Genomic DNA, 11,409 nt, shown 5'->3' on the forward strand with positions numbered 1-11,409 from the left:
CGAGCACTCTCATTTCTTCCCCTAGAGTCCCACAATCCCCATTCTAGGTATGATTAAGATTATATTTATAATTTGTCCAAAAAAAACTTGTTAATTGAACCATATAACGACCTAAGTGATTAAAAGGGGTGTTATTCACTCTAGAGATATTGGGTTCGAGCAGTTGCACGGGTAAGATATGTGTAGATTGTCAATGACTAAGAAAAATTATAAACAAATATTACCTTTATAATCACCCCAATTATTAAAAAAGAAAACTTATTAATTTAACTTGTGATACCTATTAACTCACGAAACTAATACTAAATTGTAGATTTAAAAAAAATCGAAGAAGAACATGTTGAATGGCTTCAGTGGCTAAAGGGAGTTGTTCTCTTTTAAGGTATTGAGTTCGAGCACCTAAGTATATATGATGTATATTTATTGTCAATGATTAAAAAATATTATAAATAAATAATATCTTATAACCATCCTAAACGGTTAAAAAAATAAAGAAACAGTTAAAATTCAAATATAGTATAAAATAAAAAATCATTAATTAATTGATTTCATCTCAATTAATTATTGTAGGGTTTTATCGATCATTTCTTAGTTTTTTTCCATCTATTTATTTTGTTTTCCTTTTTATGTTTTTGCATGTTTCAGTTTTCGTCGTATTTTATTCTAATAAATAATTTTATTTTTAATAAAAATAATAAATGATTCTATGTTTTTATCATACATTTTTTTCTATTGGTATATCACGTTTCCTTCTAATCTTTTAGGATTAAATTTTATGTTTATTTGATATCTTATTAATTTATTCATGCTTTAGATTCGTAGATGTATTTTATGTTGATGTTGATGTTTATCATTTATTACTGATAGTGATATTTATTTGTATTTATAGTTTATCTAAATTGTTTAATTGAGCTTTTAACGCTTTCATTGTATAATCTTATTTTACTATTTAATTATTAATTTGTACACTGTAATAATTTTAAAAAATAATTAATTAATTAATAAAATTTATTTATTTTAATTTTATACATTTTTCTTATAATATTATATTTTTATTTATTTAATAAAATTAATTATTATTAGTTAAAAATTATTAATTTAAATTTAAATATAAATGATTATCATTAAAAATGCTCTAAAATATAAATTCTAACTATCAAACAAAATTAACTTTTCTATTTATTTGATTAAGTACATTTGACCGGTTGGTTAAGCGACTCATCTTTGTTTCCTTATACATATAGATGAGCATGAGACTCGAACCCGACGGGTTGACCTGACACGACTCAATCGGGTCAGGTCGAGTTTTTTAGAAGATAAGTTCGTGTCGGGTTCGGTTTATGGTGAAAAGTTTCTGACCCAACCCACCCCAAAAAATAATATAATTATATCTTATATATTTATGGATAATTACAATAATACCCCTCTTTATATTATTGAAATAACTCCCTATTTATTGAAAATAAATAAAATTAATAATTTTATATTGTTTCAGGTCATATTTTATCTCAAAAGTCATGTCGTATTTCAGGTCAGATGAAATTATCCTAAGCTCAAGTCGGGTCGGGTTTTGGATGGAGTGTATAAATTTTTTGGGTCGAGTCATGTTGGCCGGAAATCGACCTAATATGACCTATTTCCATCCTTATTTATATTCTCTTAGTATCATCTAAGAGCATTTTCCTTTAAAACTTCTTTTTCTAGGATTAAATTTTATTAAAGTATTAGGATTGGCTTTAAAATTTATAATATTTTTCCGTTTATTTATAATCATATTTGTACCGATACATAAATATCAAAAGGGGAAAGCAATAAATGTATGTGTGAACACTTTTAACACTGACAGGTAGGCAGGAGAGGCCAGATCAGCATAACCACGCAACCAAAACACCATTTCAACCCATTTCACACGTTCCTAAGAAGTAAGAATCGTAACCTCCCCCAACCCCAATATTTATTTATTCATTTTATTTACAAAAGGCACAGTAACCTTAATAACTGATCTCTGCCCAATTCTCCTGCTTCCTTTCTCAAAGGTGGTTCCTTTTCGGGGATTAGAGAAAACCCACTGTGGAAATTGAAAACCCCAAAACCCCTTCTTTCGTCTTTTGACATTAGGATGGTTGAGACGCGACGGAGCTCTTCCTCTTCCAAACGCCCGCTTTCGTCTCCCCCGCCTAGTACTACTTGTAAAAGATCCAAGGTCCTCTCTCTTTCTTGACAATTTGATTTCTTCTTGTTCTTTATGGTTTTTAGTTTGCATGTTTGTCGTGGTATTTTTTCTCTCTTTTGATTTGAATCCGAGACTGATTTTTTAGGCTTCTGAGCCGGCATCGTCGTCCACGGATGGAGCAGCGGTTTCCGGAACGCTTAACGAGACCTTAGGATCGCCTAAGAAATCCGGGTTGGACTCACGGGTAACGGAGCTCCGTTCTTCTGATCTCCGGGTATCTGATGCGGCTGCCGTTGCTGATGGGGAGAATGGTGCTTTGGTGTCTTCGCGGTCCTTAGGTGCCGTCCTCAATTGATTTGTCGTTTTGGTTTGTGGGGTTATGGTATTTTCTTTTCAGGTTTTTATGGGGGGCTTATTTTGGTTAATTAGGTGAAGCTGCTGTGGATGCGGATAAAGTGGAGAAGATTGGCCCAGGTTGTACTGGTCGGGCTAAGAAGAAGCCAGTGAAGCCTGTTAAATTGGGTTCTACAGTTCCGTGGGGAAAGCTTCTTTCTCAGCACTCTCAAGTATGTATTTGGTTCTTAATCCCTGTGTTTAATTGCAATGGATTTGAAATATCTGGTAGAATCCTTGTTCTTTTAGCCAATAAATGCAATCAAGTGAAGTTTGTGATTTGCAAGCCGAAAGTTATTCAAAAGCGAGATCAGTATGATATAAAAACTAGACTTTATTGCAAATAAAGTAACTAGACTTTCTTGCAAATAAAGTTTTTGTTCTTAACCTTAGACTTAACCCTCAAGAAAACTAATAATCTTAGCTGTCCAAAACATATCAAATACTTAAACCAAATATTGTAAAAAAAAAAAAGCTGAAGTAATAAAATAAAATAATATAAAATTAAGCTCAGCGTCAATTTCCAAAGGTGAATCTTGTCAGCTTAACTACTTAATCCATTTGGTCGGTAGTCATGGGAAGGTAGTCTGTTGACCAATTTCATCAAGGATGCGCCACCAAGTCACAAACTAATCGACCTTTTTATATTGGTTTTAATGCTTTGTGGTTGTTTTCATGCTAAACTGATGCGCTTCCACTTTTTACTAATGTTCATTTTATCCCAGAATCCTCACCTAGTCATGTGTGGCGCACTATTTACTGTTGGACAAAGCCATCAATGCGACTTATGTCTAAAGGATCAAAATATTGGCTCTGTTTTGTGCAAAGTGAAGCACATAGAGGTATGGATCTCTAAATACTTATTTCAAAACCTTTTCCTTGTAATCTTTATTGTGTTTGAGTGTGTACTGATTTTCTTTTCTCCAATGTAGAGAGATGGTACTTCCATTGCCTTGCTAGAAATTACTGGAGGAAAAGGCTCTGTCCAGGTTAATGGTAGGACCTACCGTAAAAATACTAGTTTGATTCTAAATGCAGGTGATGAGTTGATTTTCAACAGTACCGGAAATCATGCTTATGTATCCTTTTCCTTTAACACGGCTAAATACGTTACAAACATGCTATTTCTCTCCCTCCCAAATGAAAGCCTATGTCATAGCCCTTTCATGCATGTTTCAGAAACTTTGATGCTATATGATATGTCTTCTGTCCAATAACTGCTTTAATTCCTTAACGGCAACTTAGATTTTTCAGCAGCTTAACAGTGATAACTTAGCATCCCCCAATCTTCCTTCTTCTCTAAAGCATTTTAGAAGCCGAGAGTGCTCCTTTAAAAGGGATTATCGAGACTCGACCAGGGGAACCAGCTGCTGCTGCTGGGGCAGCAACAATATTGGCCTCTTTGTCAACTAAAGAGAATTCTGAAATGTCCACTCTTCCTTCTGGTTGTGAGGTGTCAGATGATCGTGATCCAGAAGTTAACATGAAGGACAGTTCTGGTAACACTGATCCAGTAACTGCTTCTTCAAGGGAGAAAACTGTTGCTCCTGATGCTACCAATGAAAACCCTAATCTTGATAGACTTGGATTAGATGATACTATGGATGCTGACAATTCAAAGATCCCTGGTGCAGGTTACCCTTTAAGGCCATTATTGCATATCCTCGCTGGTCCCTCTTCACTCGACTTTGATTTTAGTGGCAGTATTGCCAAAATTCTTGATGAGCAAAGGGAAATTAGAGAGATGCTTAAGGAATTTGAACCTCCTGCGGTTTCGATATCAACCAAGCGGCAGGCATTTAAAGATAATTTACAAGAAGGCATTCTCAATCCTGACGATATAGACATCTTTTTCGACAATTTTCCATATTATTTGAGGTAAATCTGGTGCTGCGCTTAACTTGGACTTGCATTTTTGTCTCATCCGGTGAATATGTTTTTATCATTCCTTGTATGTCTTGGGAAACTGAATTTGAATTATTGCTTTTACTTATTTTGCTTATCGACTTTTCCCCAAATTTGCTAGTGCATATATTATTTATATTCTGAAAGTTGACCAGCCAATATAACAATTGGCGGAGGATAGGATTCTGTTTGGTACTGTCCAGTATTATCTCTGTGTTGTACCTACTTAACTGCATATTTTACCGAATCTTAAGCATTGGTGAAGTTTGATTAATTTTTCTTGAAAACTTCTGTTGTAACAGTGGTACGACAAAGAACGTTTTGATAGCCTCAACCTATGTGCATTTGAAGTGCGGTAAATTTGCGAAGTACACCTCAGATCTTGCTACCATGAGTCCTCGTATATTGTTATCTGGTCCTGCAGGTGTGGTTGCTGTTTTCTGTTAATTTTCCATTTAAACGAAGTTGCTCTTTCTAATTCCTGATGAGGGTACTTTGATATGTATAGGTTCAGAAATATATCAGGAGACTTTGGTAAAGGCACTTGCAAAACATTTTGGTGCTAGATTGCTAATTGTGGATTCCCTATTGTTGCCTGGAGTATGCTTCTTTCACTCAACTTGTTTTGTTTTTGTTTTTTCTTTTTTGCCAATTGCATGTTAAGAAAGCAGGATCAGTTGAAATTGCAGTTTGTGCTTTCTACTTAATTTTATATATTTCACTCCTTTTGAAATTTTGTGCATATGATTATTCTTGAATCTTCCATGGATTAGAGGAATTTTGTTTGTTGATTGTTCTTGCATTAGTATGATGTAGAGGATTTGTTTGTTGATTGTTCTTGCATTAGTATGCATGTAAAACACTGAAGTTCCTTTTCAATTTGAATGCAAGTTGTGTCAAACAATTTTTGATGTTCCTTAAGTTGACTATTTCTTAAGCTAGATATTTTGATTGATTTCTTGTGGTTGCAAAATTTTCTTTATTGTTTACTTTCTCAGTTTCTACATGTCTGAACATTTTTGTGGCATACTATCTTCTACTATTCTTCCTAATAAAACCAGGGATCAACGTCAAAAGATGTTAATGAGGTGAAAGAGACTTCAAGGGCTGAAAATGTAACTGTATATGCCAAAAGATCTGCACAGGCTCCTGCTTTGCAGCAGAAGAGACCAACTTCTAGTGTTGAAGCTGATATAACTGGTGGCTCTTCACTGAGCTCCCAAGCTTTGCCAAAGCAGGAAGTATCTACTGCAACATCTAAAAACTATACATTTAAGAAAGGTATGAGGTTTGTTTGGGATAATACTGGAGAGTTGGCTGTTATTTTTTCATGACTTTGCTTTCTAAGCAGTTAAGTTGTTGATGCAACATCACCTGCTTCCATCTGAAATAGTATAATTTGAAATTTTCAGGTGACAGGGTTAAGTTTGTAGGTGCTGCATCACCATCTGGACCTTCTCTACAACCTGCTTTAAGGTATATGTTTTCTTTATCTTTTATACTCGACAGCTTTTTGTTAACCATGGTCAGTTTTCTCTTTAATAGCAAGTACATGTGTAATTTCTCAAGGGACATATTTTATCAATGCATTCATTATGGTTTGCAAAAGGTTGAGTAGTTCTTTTGTGTAGGGGACCAACAATTGGGTTTCGGGGAAAAGTAGTCCTTGCTTTCGAAGAAAACAGTTCCTCAAAAATCGGGGTCAGATTTGACAGATCTATTCCAGAGGGCAATGATGGTGGTTGTGAAGATCATGGTTTCTTCTGTGCTGGTGAGCTCTTTTAGCCCATTTTGCATTAGTTTAATTATCTTTTATGACTCATTGTGGACTTGTATCTGTCTTACCACTGTTTTCGATAGGTTGCATTGAATGAAAGCAAAAAAGGTCCATTGATATTGTTTGTGAAAGACATAGAGAAGTCTGTGGCTGGAAATACAGATGTGTATACTTCCTTGAAGAGTAAGGTTGAGAATTTGCCTGCGAATGTTGTAGTAATTGGTTCACATGCCCATATGGATAATCGTAAGGAAAAAGTAAGCAACTTACTATTTTTTTAGTTGTTTCTCCTTTGATGCTGTATAAATATGAAGCCTTTTTAAATGTCCAATTTTGACAATTTTTTGTTTCTGCAGTCTCATCCCGGTGGCCTTTTGTTCACAAAATTTGGAGTCAACCAGACAGCGTTACTTGATTTTGCATTTCCTGTATGTCAAGAACCAACTTTTTCCCCCTTTTGGCTTATATTTCTTCTCCTTGAAAGATATTGGAGCATTTTGGCAGACTGCTTGTGTTTTTTTCTACCACTGTCTATATTTACTTGTATACCTGTCTTAGTAATCTCTAACTCTACTTGTACTGACCTCCAGAAGTAGCATGTTTGATTATATGGTAACTTTTCAAGGTTTATACTTTGAATTTGAATTCTCTGAATTTTTCTGTAATTGTGAAACGATTACAATCTAAAAACATTTATATATTTCTTTGCTTGTATTCCACATGATGCAATGCACACCTAATTATTATGGTGGATAGTTTTTTCAGTTCTATTAACCAAGTGAGACTGCTCCTGGAGAGTATCCTATGTGTTGAACCAACTTCCTTAGAGCATTGTAATCTGGCATTTGGCTACTTTCTAATAATTACAACGTGGCTAATATGGGTATCATTCCTTATGCAGAATAATTTTGGTAGACTTCATGAGAGGAGCAAAGAAACATCTAAAACCATGAAACAAGTTACTCGACTTTTTCCTAACAAAGTTGCAATCCAGTTGCCTCAGGTGTGTTTTGTCAGTTTCTGCTTCAGTTATCTTGTTATGAGTATCGAAATATTTACATTAATATTCCTGAATCATGTCAGGATGAAGTTGCAATCCAGTTGCCTCAGGTGTGTGTTGTCAGTTTCTGCTTCAGTTATCTTGTTATGAGTATCGAAATATTTACATTAATATTCCTGAATCATGTCAGGATGAAGCTTTACTTTTAGACTGGAAGCAGCAACTGGAGCATGACATTGAAACTCTTAAAGCTCAGTCAAACATTGTTAGCATTCGAGCAGTGAGTATTGCTATAAACTTTGTTTTTTCCATTCACTTTTTTTTTCCTGCCTGGCATTGCCTGAAAGTGGCTTATAGTCATCTTTTGTAAAACATTCTTATAAGTGTAGATTTTTAGCCTAGTGTGATGCAAAACTACAAGAAAGCTGAATATAAAAATACACGTCTGTTTATTTGAAGTTCCCTTTTGTGTCCTACTGTCCTTGTTATATTTTGAAGTTGATAAACAGTTTATTTGAAATTCTGAGGTACAAGTCTGTTTTTGGAGATTCTTATAACTGTTCTATGCCATCAGGTTCTCCATCAAAATGGTTTGGATTGCCCTGATCTTGAAACACTGTGCATTAAGGATCAAACACTTACAAACGAGAGTAAGTATTGTTGAGCTCCTAACTATTACTCATACCAAGTGTATGTTCATGTTTCTTATTTTATATGGAAGATTTTCAGATTTTTTTTTTGAATTTTAATTGATCATTTGTTTTGAAGGTTTTAAATATGTGAAAGCTTTTCCCTCTAAAAAACCAAAAGAACATGATTGTACCTTCTAAAGGAGGCAGTAGCAAAAATATTTTAATCCCTTTTACTCCAATATAACTAATCTTTTTACCTTTCTAATACTGTAGACGTGGGGAAAGTTGTAGGCTGGGCCTTAAGTCACCACTTAATGCATTCTTCTGAAGTATTGTTGAAAGATGCTAAACTTGTTGTATCAATTGAAAGGTTTTATACTCTCTTCCTTTCTTGCAGTGCACATCTGTGAAATGTCAAAAGAGAAGCTAGAATTTTACAAACTAGCATTTTATTCTGGTGCTGATGACTTCCTTTTTTTTGTGAATTTTCTATTGCAGCATCAGATATGGTCTGGACATTTTGCAAGGCATTCAAAGTGAAAGCAAAAGCTTGAAGAAATCATTGAAGGTATAATTGTCTTCCTTCCATTGGGTTCTATGTGTAGTCATTACCCTGATACAGTTATCCTTATATATCTGGTTAAAAGTTTCTACTGTATCAAATTACATTTATTCTTTTGAGTTCCAGGATGTGGTCACTGAGAATGAATTTGAAAAGAAACTTCTTGCTGATGTTATTCCACCAAGTGATATTGGGGTTAGTTTTGATGATATTGGAGCCCTTGAGAATGTCAAAGACACCTTGAAGGAATTGGTGATGATTCCACTTCAAAGGCCTGAATTGTTTTGCAAGGGACAGTTGACAAAGGTACTTTCAGTATGCTGTTTTGCTTTATCATGTTACTTGGAATTCTGCGTTTTCTAAGAAACTCCTGTTGTTTTATTATTTTGCAGCCCTGTAAAGGAATATTGCTTTTTGGGCCTCCTGGTACTGGGAAAACGATGCTTGCCAAGGCTGTTGCAACCGAAGCTGGTGCAAACTTTATTAACATATCAATGTCCAGCATTACTTCAAAGGTATTTTAAGCACATAGAAACTGTGGCTTGCACCTTCTCTGTTGGATAGTTTCTGTTTGATATATGCATGACATATTTGCATGTTTTGCAGTGGTTTGGGGAAGGAGAGAAGTATGTTAAAGCCATTTTCTCTCTGGCTAGTAAAATTGCACCAAGTGTTATCTTTGTTGATGAGGTTTGTTAAACTTGTGTAGTTTTTTTTAATATCATATTTTATCTGTTTTCTGTTATCTGAAGATTAGTTGTTATTTTATTGTTTGTCTTGTATTCTTCTGTCTTCTTCCTGTTTATTTTAGAGGATATGTAATTTTATCGACTTTGGTTGGTTATTTTAGGTTGATAGCATGTTAGGAAGACGGGAGAATCCTGGTGAACATGAGGCTATGCGTAAAATGAAGAATGAATTTATGGTAAATTGGGATGGCCTTCGCACCAAGGATAGAGAACGGGTATTGGTTCTTGCGGCCACAAACCGGCCATTTGACCTTGATGAGGCAGTCATCCGGAGGCTTCCTCGAAGGTAACTTGCATGTGTTGTTGCGTTGAGTTGCTGCATTCTGACCTTATGATAAGTACTGTTGAACCTGTTGAATGATGTGCAGATTGATGGTTAATTTGCCAGATGCTCCAAACAGAGAAAAGATTTTAAGAGTTATACTAGCCAAGGAGCAATTGTCAGCCGATGTTGATTTGGAGGCTATTGCAAATATGACTGATGGATACTCTGGAAGTGACTTGAAGGTTGATCCTTCCTCCTTTTTACTTCATTGTCTTTGAAAATGTAAAAGCCTGTTATGAACCATAGAATGAATAAAGTAGGTCAATTGCGAATCACATGCTAATAATACATTGAACAAGCTAGCTCGTTTTCTATTACAGCTAAATAATGATTCTTAATGAGTTTTCATCTGTATTAGGGTGTCAATAATTCACATTTTAACTAGTTTTGAACTCTTCTTTCCCTTTAAATATGAGATTTTAACTCTTCATAGTTATTAGCAAGGCTTCTCCATTCCTGTTAACTGTCTTATGAATTTTATTCGGAGCCAAATGGAAGCTTTTAAATGGGTTTAGTGGCTTTTTCTTTTTACCTATTTTTGTTTCCCTAATATAATTTTTGTATTGCAGAACCTTTGTGTGATTGCTGCACATTGTCCCATAAGAGAAATTTTGGAAAAGGAAAAGAAGGTTAGTCTCTGATACTTTCAGTTTCTTACAGGTTCTACAAAATGTTTGTGGGTATGAGCATGTCGACTATGATGGTTTTACAAATGGTGCAAAAAAGTGTTGGATCTGTCATTTACATGCTCAAGAGGCACATTCCATATCCTGATGCTATTTTATTGATGGTGTCTATTATTAGATACATATTTTGATTCTTGTTCTATGTGATTGTACGGAATTTTTGCTTGACTAACTTGTTCCCATAGGCCGAGAAGATAAAAAATATGCCTGGGTGGGTTTTGGAACGATAATTGTACCCTTTCTATGACCCATTGCATACATTCTTACATGAAAGTTTACTACTTGAATGAATACAAACTGATATATCATGCAAATTTCAGGAGAGAGCTTTGGCTGTGGCTGAGAATAGACCTGTTCCTAACTTGTATAGCAGTGCTGACATTCGTTATCTGAAAATGGATGATTTTAAACATGCACATGAGCAGGTACTATACTTGGTCACAAATCATTATATACCTAGATTTTCTGGTTTCTGTAGTGCACAGAAGTCTCGGAAATGTCATTTTCCCATGGATTTGTCAAATCCAATGATTGAGAATGCAAAATTTGTGCACGTGTAAAGGAATATTAGATTATATTTGATTGGTTTGAATGGTCAGGTATGTGCAAGTGTGTCATCGGAGTCTACAAATATGAATGAGCTTGTTCAATGGAACGAATTATATGGAGAGGGTGGATCAAGAAAGAAAAAACAACTAAGCTACTTCATGTAGAAGAGAGGTATCTTTATTTATAGCTTTTCCATGTCATTGTTGGCTAAAAAGGTGGCCAAGTTGAGATAAGATCTGTTTAAGGAAAATCCCATCTGCAGGGTCCCAGCTTCCTTGTAATATATAATACCATATATAATATAGGTTTTTGAAAATTTCCCGCTTTATGTCGGCAATTTTACAATATTTATGAAGTAGGTTAAGTTTATTAAAAGCATTTCCCGTTCCCTTTGTTCCTATTATTTGGTAACGTATGTTCTCTCCCTGCCTGTACAAATCGAGCAATGAAGCAATTCTTTGTAATTTTATAACTGCTATGGCAGTCCTTCGAAATGAAATGTTTTTGCTCTGAATATACATCCTCCAAAATTCATCGCTATCTTTGTGTCTCTGCTCTGGGTGGGTTCTCGGATTGAGGTTTGCTAAAAGTTGTGTTATTTGCTAAAATAACCTCACGTTTGATGTAAGTAGTTAGTTGACTAAGTTAATAGTTGATA

At 34.8% G+C, this 11,409-nt stretch overlaps 1 pseudogene; it reads left to right on the forward strand.

The window, feature by feature from the left end:
- Positions 1-2,014: 2,014 nt before the first annotated feature.
- LOC120165483 lies at positions 2,015-11,139 on the forward strand (annotated as a pseudogene).
- Positions 11,140-11,409: the final 270 nt, after the last annotated feature.

The sequence above is a fragment of the Hibiscus syriacus genome, unplaced genomic scaffold (assembly GCF_006381635.1).
Source record: "Hibiscus syriacus cultivar Baekdansim isolate YM2019G1 unplaced genomic scaffold, ASM638163v2 tig00111582_pilon, whole genome shotgun sequence".
NCBI classification, from domain to species: domain Eukaryota; kingdom Viridiplantae; phylum Streptophyta; class Magnoliopsida; order Malvales; family Malvaceae; genus Hibiscus; species Hibiscus syriacus.